Source organism: Chrysochloris asiatica, unplaced genomic scaffold (assembly GCF_000296735.1).
Source record: "Chrysochloris asiatica unplaced genomic scaffold, ChrAsi1.0 scaffold00050, whole genome shotgun sequence".
NCBI lineage: Eukaryota > Metazoa > Chordata > Mammalia > Afrosoricida > Chrysochloridae > Chrysochloris > Chrysochloris asiatica.
Window position 1 is genome coordinate 16,642,018 of NW_006408568.1, and position 12,699 is coordinate 16,654,716.

At 38.9% G+C, this 12,699-nt stretch overlaps 1 protein-coding gene and 1 pseudogene across 1 annotated transcript in view; one reads left to right on the forward strand and one right to left on the reverse strand.

The window, feature by feature from the left end:
- Positions 1-12,699, reverse strand: part of KIN (KIN, antigenic determinant of recA protein homolog (mouse)) — a 43,907-nt gene that overhangs the window by 25,042 nt on the left and 6,166 nt on the right. The window lies entirely within an intron of this gene.
- On the forward strand, positions 5,465-8,662 carry LOC102841335 (annotated as a pseudogene).

Here is a 12,699-nt window from a genome sequence, read left to right on the forward strand (position 1 = left end):
TTATTCACTGCCAAGCTTTCGCATGCATAAGAGGTTACTGAAAATACTATGGCTTGGGTCAGGCACACCTTAGTCCTCAAGCTCAGCATACATGCTGAATAAGTATGGTAAAAGAATACAACCCTGTCGCACACCTTTCTTAATTTGAAACCATTCAGTATTCTCATGTTCTCTTCAAACAACTGCTCTTGGTCCATGTAGAGTCCTCATGAGCACAATTAAGTGTTCTGGAATACTCATACTTCACAGTGTTGTCCGTAGCTTGTCATGCCCTATACAATCAAAAGCCTTAGAGTACTCAATAAAGCACGGGTAAACATCTTTCTGATATTCTCTGCTTTCAGCCAAGATCTATCAAACATCAAGCAATGATATACCCCATTCCATGGCCTCTTCTGAATCCAGCTTGATCCTCTGGAAGTTCTCTGTCAATGTGTGCTTGCAGCCATTTCTGTATTTATTACCTTTAGTAAAACACTACTCGCATGGGATATAAAAGAGATTGTCCGATGATTTCCGCATTCCATTGGATCACCTCTCTTTGGAATGGGCATAAATATGGATCTCTTCCAATCAGTCGGCTAGATAGTTGTCTTCCAAATTTTTTGTCAGAGATGAGTGAGTGCATCCTGTGCTGCCTCACTTTCTCGAAAGATTTCAATTTTTATTCCATCAATTCCTGGTGCCTTGTTCTTTGACAATTCCTTCAATGCACTGTGGACCTCCTCCTTCAGTATCACTGGCTCCTGATCATATGCTACCTCTTAAAACGTTTGAATATCAACCATTTCCTTTTGGTACAGTGACTCGGTGTATTCTTTCCATCTTCTTTTGATGCTTTCTGCATCATTCAATAATTTGCCCAGAGAATCCTTGAATAGCAGAAATCGAGGCTTGAATTTTGTCTTCAGTTCTCCCAGCTTGAGAAATGCTGAGCGTGTTCTTCCTTTTTGGTTTTCTGACTCCAGATATTTGCACATTTTGTTGTAATATTTGCTTTTTCTCTTCTCAAGCTGACCTTTGAAATGTTCTGTTCAGCTCTTGGACCTCCTCCTTTCTTCCATTTGCTTTAGCATCTCTATGCTGGAGAGCAAGTTTCAGTGTCTCTTCTTTACCTGCTTCCACTTCTGTAACTGCTCACTTGAATGCTCACACATCCTTCCCCACCATATGTTTGAACCTGTCAATCCCAGGTAGCCCTGTCTCGCTGTAGACCCCTGCTAACCAATCCCAAACGAACTCATGTATGCACCCCTATTTTCTATAAAATATCCTCAAGCAAGGAAGACGGGGCTCAGTTTCTGGATACAAATCCACTGATGCACATGTCGACACAATAAAAACCCTTCCTTTGTTACAACCCACATGGCTTTGGCAACTCCTTCAGAGTGACTCTGGTAACAACACCAGGTTATATAAACAAAGGTGAATAAAATACAGAGGTTATAAACTAGTAAAGGCAATAATGTAGAAGTCTAACTGAAAAAAGAATGTACCAAAATACCATAGAAAAAGTTGAGGGAGATCTCTGAACTTGAAATACAGGCACTATGAAGTATAAAAGGAGCTCTGGTAGTGGTTATGAATCAGGCTGCTAACCTCAGGGGCAGCAGTCCGAAAGTACCAGCTATTTCACAGGAAAAATATGAGGTTTTCTGATCCCGTAAAGATTTACAGCCTCGGAAACCCTGTAGAGGGTCGCTATGAGTCGGAACCGACTCCACAGTACATAACAACAACAACAAATTATAAGTTGCTCTGGTAGCATAATGACTATGTGTCTAGCCGCTACTCTGAAGCTCAGCAACTCGAAGCTACCAATGGACCCGCAGGAGAAAGATGAAGCTTTTGGCTCCCATAAAGATTTAAAGCCTCAGAAACCTTAGGGTTGCTAAGGGTTGGAACCGACTCCACGGCACATAACCACCAACTACCACCATAAAGAATTAATAGCGCTTCTGGGTAAAGAAGGAAAAGAAGCAAAGAGACATGAAAGGAAGACTCATGTGAAAAATGACAATAAAACTAATTTGGCTAAAGATTTGTTGTTGTTGTTGTTGTTGTTGTTGTTAAGTGTTGTCGATTAAGACAGATAAAAACACATGAGAGAAGCATCATCATACTGTTGCATGATGATGCATGGAGGAGACTGTAGTCATTGCAATGAAACGAAATATGATAGGATTAGTATAAAACTGATGATCTCCAAGGTAAACTATCACTCAATTCACAATAAAATCTTAAAAAAAAAAAGATGAAATAAAATAATATCAGGACAAGAGAGAGGTAATGCAAGTGGAAAGTGGTAACAGTTTTAGGTTGGGTTGGCAGAGAAGGCATTTGTGAAGCTAAGGTGACATTTGAGAGTAGGTGAAAGAATGAAGTGAGGGAACAAGCTATATGGGAAAATGTTTTAGGCATAGAAATCAGCAAGTTCAAGGCAGATGGGTGTTTATATGATCAAAGACCAGCAAGGATGCCAGAATTAAGCAAGGGAGAAAATAAATTCATAGAAATAATGGTGAGCCAGATTATAATAAAGAGTCTTGAAGATTTTATGAGGCAGTAATATTACTAAAAACGAGAAAACTGGTTTCTAAAGAGGTTTTCAATTTTCCAGGATAACTCAGCTAATAAATGTTAGTGTCTGGCATTAAAAAAAGAAAAGTTGTCGTCAAGTTGTTTCTAACTCATGGTGATCCTCTGCGGGTCAGACAGAGTAGAATGTGCCTCATTAGGTTTTCATTACCTAGCTTTTTAAAAATAGATTTCCAGGCCTTTCATCGGAGTCATCTTGGAGTTTAGTTGAAACTCCAACCTTTTGGTTAGAGCGGTCAAGAGCAGTAAACATTTGTACTACCCAGGGACTAAGGAGCCCTGGTAGCATCCTGGGTTACAAATTGTGCTGCTAACCACAAGTCACTCTGCATAAGAATGATGAGGCTTTCTGTTGCAGTAAAGAAACCCTACAGGGTCACTGTGAGTTGGAACTGACTCAATGGCACACAACCACCACCACCCAGAGACTATAGTCTGGCATAGGCCTGAATCCAAAGATCTTTTCTTCCCAATTCATTACATTGTCTTTTTCTAGAAAAAGCCTTGTGTCTCTCTTATTATTCTGAGTATTCAATTCATGACAACTAACAAGAAAACTATAGTCAAATCTCAAACATTGCTGGTTTGGTTCTAGACCACCACAACTTAGTGAAGATCAAAATAAAGTAAGTCACAAGAAATTTTTGGATTCCCAGTGCATATAAAAGTTATGACTACATTATATTGTACTCTAGTCTGAGAATTATCAAAATGTGACACCAACACAAAATGAGCACATACTGTTACAAAAAATGGTGTAGACTTGCTCTACGCAAGTATCTATGTATCAAATACTTCAATTTGTAAAAATTTCACAGTATCTATGACATACAATCAGGAGCTCTGGGAGCGTAGTGGTTACGAATCAGGCTGTGAACTGCAAGGTCAGCAGTTCGAAACTACCAGCTGTTCCGCGGGAGAAAGATGAGGCGTTCTGCTCCCGTAAAGATTTACAGCCTTGGAAACCCTGTGCAGGGTCGCTATGAGTCGGAACCGACTCCACGGCACTTAACAACAACAACATGACATACAATAAAACAAAGCACAATAAAAATGAGCTATGCTTGTATCGTTAAAAAAAGAAAAGGATGAGAGTGGGATAGAATAGAATAACGAGGGGATGGTGTGGTTAAAATACAAGGTTAGCAAAATTTTTTGAAGTACCTTTAGTCATTTGAAGAAGGTTGGGCTTTATACAGGCATTGGGAAAGAAAGCCTTACGTTTGAGAATTAACTTATGTTTGAGAATAAACTTGTTAAAATCTGTAATTCAAAAAAATAATTTTGATGGACAATATAGAACAGTAATTCTCAAATTGTAGTCTCCATCAACTTCGGTGGAGACAATACTGAGTTACACTTTAGAAATGCTGACTTTGAGATGGCCTTAAGACATAGATTAGAACTGTCCAGGAGGGGAAAAAAAAATCTACCACTCAAGATCAGTAAAAAGAATGAGCATCAAGATTTATAAGTTATCAACACATAAAGGTTACAGCTAACAGGATGAGACAACAAATGGATTGGTGGGAATTGAGATGAAGAGAAGTTCTTACCCTAGAACTTTCTGACATTTAAGGGAGTGTAAGAGGAGTTAATGTAGAAAATAAACACAAGAGGAGCAGTAGTAGGAAAATTAAGAACAGAAGTGTTTTAATTAGGAGTTAACAGCATTTTCCCACTTCTTGTAAAATGGCAGGTTAGGTAGAAAGGCAGTACAGACCCTCTGCACCCAAGACTGTTGTTAAGTGCCATCAAGTCAGTGACCCTGTATAGTTTCCAAGGAGTGGCTAGTGAGCTTGTACCACCAATCTTGCGGTTCACACTGACCTTGCAGTCCAGCACATTAAACGGAACATATAGAGGGCAATCCTGGACCCAGAGCTTCCAATGAAAGGTTAGAGAAGTGGACGGAATAGCTATGGAAGAAGAAGCTGAGCAAAGGCCATGAAAGGAGGAGACTGCCAGCCAGACACAGAGTGGCCACCCTAAACTTTTACAAGCCACTTTGCAGATACAGATAGATGGTGGCCTAAAGGAGTAAATTCACACCGGTGACAGAAAAGGTGGGATTCCTTCTTGCTCCCCACTCCGTCCTAGATAACAGAGGTGAGACTAGCTCCCACTCTCATTTACTACCCCCTTCTCATAGTCCCTGCTCTGTGAGAGTTCTGAGCCACATGCCCAATGAGTTACTTCATCACCTGGATTCAGGTGAACTGTGCTCCAGATCTACAAAACCCACAGAGCCTCCAGGATGGAATAAAACTACTAGGATACTTCATAATCAGCAACCCTACCCCAATCTCCACCACTCGTGTGTCAGTTTGTTATAATGTGGTGTTGGCTTGTGCACCAGAAGCTATACCAGCAGTTATTTTAAAAACTAGTAGGGTCATCCATAATGGACAGGTTTCAACTAAGCTTCCAAACTAAGCAAGACTAGGAAGAAGGAGAGATGGACTACTTCTGACTATTCAGTCACTGAAAACCTTATGAATAACAGTGGCACACTGTCAGGTAGTACCAGAATGTTGAATATTATGACATGATGAAGAGCACCAGAATTTCATCAGCTATAGTGCCAGAAGATGAGTCCCTCAAGTTGGAAGGCAATCAAAATACAACTAACTGGTGAAGAGCTGCTTCCTCAAACTACAGTTAACCTTGATGATGGGAATGGAGAAAAGCCTTTGGGACCTTCATTTGCTAATGGGCACAACTGAAAATGAAAAGAAACCACTATAAACATTCACTAATAACTGGAACATGGAATGTTAGAAGTATGAAACTAGGAAAATTGGAAATTGTCAAAAAATGAAATGGAACCAATAAACATTGATATCCTAAGCATTAGTGTACTAAAATGGACGGGTAGTGGCCATTTTGAACCTGACAATCACATGATTTACTATGTCAAAAATGACAAATTGAAGAGGAATGGGATTGGATTCATGATCAAAAAGAAAAGTTCAAGATCTGTCTTGAAGTGCAACGCTGTCTGTCATAGGATAATATCTATATGCCTACAAGGAAGATCAGTTAATACCACTATGATTCAAATTTATGTACCAACCACGAAAGCTGACAAAACTGAAGAACTGTACCAACTTCTACAGTCTGAAATTGATCAAATATGCAATCAAGATGTATTGATAATTACTGGTGATTGGAATGCAAAAGTTGGAAACAAAACAGAAGGTTCAGTAGTTTTGAAAATATGGCCTTTTTGACTACATTGACTACAACTGACTATATCTGTGGAAAGAGGCAGTAGAAAAGCTCCATATTATCAGCCAAAATAAGGTCAGGGGCCGACTATGGAACAGACCATCAATTGCTCATATGCAAGTTCCGGCTAAAGGTGAAGAACAGATTTGATACATTAGACACTAAAGACTAAAGACCAGAAGAGTTGTGGAATGGCATCAAGAACATCATACAAGAAGAAAGCAAAAGGTCATTAAGAAAACACTGACAGAGGTTCAAGCCAAGGATTCAGACGGAGACGTGGAACGAGGAATATCATTGCTGATGTCAGATGGATTTGGGCTGAAAGCAGAGAACACCAGAAAGATAATTTACCTGTGCTTCATTGACTACTATGAAAAGGCTTTCAAGGGTGTGGATCATGATAAGATATGGACAACATATGCAAGCTCAGGGTGAAGCTGAGGAAAATTAAAATAGGTCCACAAGAGACAAAATATAACCCTGAACATATCCCATTTGAATTCAGAAACCATCTCAAGAACAGATTTGTTGGTGCATTAGACACTCTGACCCAAGACCACAGAGTTGTAGGATGACATTAAGAAGATCATACCAGAAGAAAGCTAAAGGTCATTAAGGAAACAAGAAAGAAGGAAAAGACCAAAACAGATGTCAGAAGAGACTCTGACACTTGTTCATTAGAGATCCTAAAGCAAATGGAAAAAATTAGGAGGTAAAAGAGCTGAACAAAAAATTTCAAAGGGTAACTTGAGAAGACAAGGTCAAGTTTTAAAATGAAATGTACAAAGACCTAGAGTTAGAAAAGAAAAGAAAAGGAGAAAAACATACTCAGCATTTCTCAAGCTGAGGAAACTGAAGAAAAAATCCAAGCCTCGACTTGCAATTATTGAAGGATTCTTTGGGCAAAAACACTGAATGATGCAAAAAGCATCAAAACAACATGGAAGGAATACACAGTCACCGTAACAAAAAGAAATGGTCCATTTTTTAATCATTTCAAGCAGTAGCATATAATCAGAAGCCAATAATACTGAAGGTGTTAACAAAGGACAAAGTTCGGGAAATTGATGGAATACACATTAAAATCTTTCAACAATCTGGTGTAACTCTGGAAACTCACTCATCTATGCCAAGAAATTTGGAAGACTGCTACTTGCCCAACTGACTGGAAGAGATCCATACTTGTGCCCATTCCAAAGAGAAGTGACTCAAGAAAATGCACAAATGATTAGACAATAATACCATTAATTATAAGATACAGGTAAATTTTTGCTAAAGATAATTCAGAAACAGCTGCCACAGTACATTGACAGGGAGCTGCCAGAGGTTTAAGAGAGATTTAGACAAGGATGTGAAAAGAGAGATATTACTACTGTCAGGTGAATCTTGGCTGAAAGCAGAGAATACCAGAAAGATGTTTCTGTACTTTATTGACTATGCAAAGTTTCTCAACTGTGTGGATCATGACAAGTGACGGATAACATTGTGAAGAATAGATATTCCAGAAGACTTAATTCCTAATGAGGAACCTGTACACGGACCAAGAGGCAGTCACTTAAACTAAGAGGACACTGAGTGATTTAAAATGAGGAAAAGTGTGTGTGAGTGTTGTATTTTTTTCACCCTACTTATTCAATCTGTATGTTGTGCAAATAACCTGAAAAGCTGGATACTATGAAAAAGAACATGGCATTAGGATTGAATGACGATTCATTAACAACCTGCGATACACATACAACCTTGATTGCTGAAAGCAAAGAGAAGTCAAAATACTTACTGTGAAGATCAAAGACCACAGCCTTCAGTATGGGTTGCACCACAATGTAAAGAAAAAGAAATCCTCACCACTAGACCAATAAATAACATCAAGATTAATGGAGAAAATCTTGAAGTTGACAAAGACTTCATTTTGCTTGGATCCACTATCAACACTCACAGAAGTAGTAGTCAAGAGAGTAAACTATGTATTGCATTAGGCAAATCTACAGCACAAGAACTCTTTAAAGTGTTTAAGAGCAAAGATGCCAGTTCAATGACTAAGGTGAGCCTGATCTAACCCATGGTATTTTCAATAGCCTCCCATGTATGCAAAAGTTTGACAATGAGCTCACCCAAGATGGCGGCTCCTGGAGCAGCTGAGCGTTCCGGATTAGAAAGCAATAGATTTCTTGCTTCTGCCACAAATTCCACCAGCTGTGAGCCTTCCAACCTTCTAAGATACAGCAAATGTGTTCTTATTGGCCATGACTAGGGGGCCATGATTGCTTGGCTAATTGCCATCTGTTATCCTGAAATGGTGATGAAGCTTATTGTTATTAACTTTCCTCATCCAAATGTATTTACAGAATATATTTTACGACACCCTGCCCAGCTGTTCAAATCCAGCTATTACTACTTCTTCCAAATACCCTGGTTCCCAGAATTTATGTTCTCAATAAATGATTTCAAGGCTTTGAAACATCTCTTTACCAGTCACAGCACTGGCATCAGAAGAAAAGGATGTCAGTTAACAACAGAAGATCTTGAAGCTTACATTTATGTTTTTTCTCAGCCAGGAGCATTAAGTGGTCCGATTAACCATTACAGTAATATCTTCAGCTGCCTGCCTCTCAAACATCATATGGTGACCACTCCAACACTACTACTGTGGGGCGAGAGAGATGCATTTATGGAGGCTGAGATGGCTGAAGTCACAAAGGTTTATGTTAAAAACTATTTCAGGTTAACTATTTTGTCAGAAGCCAGTCATTGGCTTCAACAAGACCAACCTGACATAGTATACAAGTTGATATGGCCATTTCTAAAAGAAGAATCAAGAAAAAAAGATTGACTTTTCTATATCTTTTATGAGGGGTCTGCAATGATATTGCTAAATAATTTCTAACAATTGTTCATTAACTTCTTTATGCTTTATTAGGGAAAATGGTTTTAATATTCTTTGTCTTAACTAAATATACTGACAACATTTAAAAAAAAATTAAAATGGTTTAACTTTTCATTTTATTGTTTAAAAGTTCTTTTTACTATTTTTTAACCATTAAAAGATTCTATTATCAAAAAAAAAAAAAAAAAGTTTGACAATGAATAAGTAAAACCATAGAAAAATTAATGCATTTGAGTTATAGTGTTGAAATATAAATTGAAAGTAGCCTGGGCTCCCAGAGGAAAAAACAAATCTGTGTTGAAATAAATACAGCCAGATGCTCCTTTAATCACCTCTCATTCTTCTGACATACTATCAGGAGGGACCAGTCCCTGGAGATCGACATCATGCTTAGTAAAGTTGACGTTCAGTGAAAAAGAGGAAGAACCCCCACGAGATGGACTGACACAATGGCAACAGTAATGGGCTCAAGCGTAACAACGTCTGTCAGAATGGCGCGGAACCTGGCAGTGTTTTGTTCTGTTGTGCACAGGGTCACTATGAGTCAGAACAGACTTGATGGCACCTAATAATCTCCACTTTCATCTTTCTGCCTTCTTGTCTATTTCTCATTTCTACCCTCTTCTCCTTTTCTTGCTTAATTTTTCTTTACTACTTTCTAGTCTCTCTTTTCATCTTCCCTCTCTTTTTTTAAGTGTTTTTTTTTTCTTTTCCTTTTCTTTTCTCTTATTTTTCCCTTGCACTGCTCTATTTTCCTGTTCTTCTTTTCTCTTATTAGTTATTATATTGTCTTTTTATTATTGCTGCCTACTTTTACTTCTTTGTTCACATTTATTATATTCTGTTTTCTGTTGTTTGCTTGTTCTGTGTTTTCCTGTGTTTTTACTTGTTGCCCCTCCCGAGGGGAGACAGCAACCATACCGATAAAGATCAGTCACAACTATACCTCTACAGTTCCACCCACTGGATAAGAACCAATATCCATTCCTATACCACCTGATCAACTACAGGCATCAGCCAACACCTGCCAAACCTAACCTAAACTGAGCTGCACATACAATGAACAGAAAAAGGTGCAAATGCTTCCTTTCTCCAATCACACACACAAGGAAACAGTTGGCGATAGCCTAAGAACACAGCACCATAAAACAATTACTTAAATACAAATACAGCCATACAAAAATGTCTCAGAGACAAAGATGATTTTAGCTCATACGAAGAAATAAGAGAGAAGCTCAAATGACCAAGATGCAGGGCCAGAAACCGTTTCTGAGGAAGAAAAGGTAATGGAAGTACCTCAAAAGGAATTCAAAAGAATGATATTTTGATAACTTCAATGGACTGACATATAAGGAGAGCAAGAACACTTGAGAAGCAAAAAGTTAAGAATAATTTAGGAAAACACTACAAGAATAAACAGGCAAAACGTAAATTTTGAAAAAACACAAATCCTAGAATTTTTGTACCAAAAAAGGGTGAGTGGTTGATCTTACAGTCTCAGAGCAGAGGACACTGGGACCATCAAGTGAGAAGAGCGGGAGAGGAGTGTGGGACTCTACCCAGAGCGGTGACACCAGAGATGGATGCAGAGATGATGACATGGAGAGATGGAACAGCTGAGGACTCTAGACTCATGGAGGGAGAGGGGATGTGTGCTGGTGGCCAAGAGGCAGGCTTGCAGGGTGTACCCTTTGGCTGTTTGAATGACTGTATATTCCTGAGTGTTTTGGTGCACATCTCTGCCCCCACTCCTCCACAAAAAAAAAACACAGAGGGAATACAAGCAAATACTGTTGAATGAGAATGATCAAGCATGCAGAGGACTGTAATCATTGCAATGAAATAAATACGATTGTAATCATTGCAGTAAAACAAACACAATAGGATGAATGTAAAACTGATGTTCCCCTATGTAAACTATCACTCAATTCACAATAAAAACTTAAAAAAAAAAAACCTGCAAATAGGAATCCAGAAGATTAATACTAGGATTTCAGAAATGTACAATACATTGAAAGGACAAGGAAGTAGATTCAAAGTAATGGACCCCGAATTAGTAACCTTGAAGAAAAATATCTAAATACTAGTAAGCTATAAGCACAATCTACGAAAAAATTCAAAGAAAGCTTAAGGTTTACGTGGAACACCGTGAAGAGGAATAACTTACAGGTGATCAGAATTCAAGAACAGGAAGAGACAATAAAAAGCATGTAGAAAATTGCTGAAAGAAAACATTCTTAACATCATTGAAGAGTTGCTGAAAGAAAACTTTCCTAACATCATGGAAGACAAGAATATTAGCATTCAAGAAGCTAGATGAACCCCAAACAGGATAGACCCAAAAAAGAAAATCATGAAGACATACCATAATCAAACTTGCCAAAGCCAAAGACAAGGAAAACATCCTGAGTAGCTGAGGAAAAATGAAATTACTTTCAAAGGAGAACACAATAAGACTAGGTTCTGTTTTCTCAACAGAAACCAAGCAGGCAAGGCAATGAGATGACATATAGAAAATGCTGAAGGAATAAAAACTGCCAACCAAGAGTCATATACCCAGAAAAGCTATCCCTCTAATACAACTGTGAAATCAGGACATACTAAGATAAACAGAAATTACAGGAATTTACACTGAATGGAAATGGACTAAATGTGTAAGTCAAGAGAGAGAGTTGTTGCTGTTGTTGTTAAGTGCTGTCAAGTCAATTCTGACCCATAACGACCCTGTACAGGGTTTCCGAGGAGCAACTGGTGAGCCTGAACCACCAACCTTGCAGTTTAAACTGACTTTGCAGTCCAGCACATTAACTCACAGCACCACACCAGGACTCCAAGAGAGAGAGAGTTGCAGAATGGATACAAACTTTGGTATACACAATGGAATATTATGTAACATTGAAGAATAATGATATAATGATGAATCTGCAAAATATCTCATAACATGGATAAACCTGGAAGAAGTTTTTGTTGTTGTTATGTGCCTTCGAGTCAGTTCCGACCCATATCGGCCCTGAACAGGGCTTCTACAGAATGGCTGATTAGTCTGAACTGCCAACCTTGCAGCCAAATGCATATCCTCAGCACCACACCAGGACTCCTGGAGGACATTATGCTGAGCGAAATTAGTCACAAAAGGACAAATCTTGTATGAGACCACTTACTCCTGGTTTGGTGCTGCACGGGACTGTGAAGCACAAGGTCGGAAGTTCAAACTCACCAGGTGCTCCTTGGAAATCCTGTACAGGGTCACTATTTAACAGCAACAACACTGTTTAATAACAACAATACTGTTTAAAAAGTTAAGAAAAGGTTTTCTTGCTAAAAGAAACACTTTAGGATGGTTATCAGGGTAGGAGGGAAGGGAAAATTATTCACTGGGTAGAAGATACACATTATGCTTGGTAAAGTAGAGTAACAGCGAAAAAGAAGATCCCCAAGGAGGTGGACTGGCACAGTGGCAGCAGCAGTGAGGATGGTACAGGATTGGTAAGTGTTTCATTCTGCTGTACAAAGGGTCACTATGGGTTGGAACCGACTCAATGGCACCTAACAGCAACTAACAGAGAGCTGTTGTTGTTAAGTACTGTCACGTTGGTCCCGACTCACTGTGACCTTGCATAGGGTTTCTGAGGAGTGGCTGGGGGGTTTGAACTGCCAACCCTGTGGTTAGTAGTCCAGTGCTTACCCTATAGCACTACATCAGGACTCCAAGTGGGTGATGGGGAAGGCAATATACAAGAGGGAGGTTGGCAGAAGAAAGATGAAGGTCATGGGAGACACAGGGACGAGTGCAAGAGGGAAAGTGAATAGCAATAAATACTGTTAACTGATGGTACCTGGAAGGGACTGCAATCGTTGTGATGACATGAAGTGTATGATTTGTTGAATGTGGAGCTGAAGACCTATTCTGTAAGACTGCATGCAATTCACAATAAAAAGTTAAAAAAAAAAAAAAGAGTTAACAGTACTTTTCACTCTAGAAA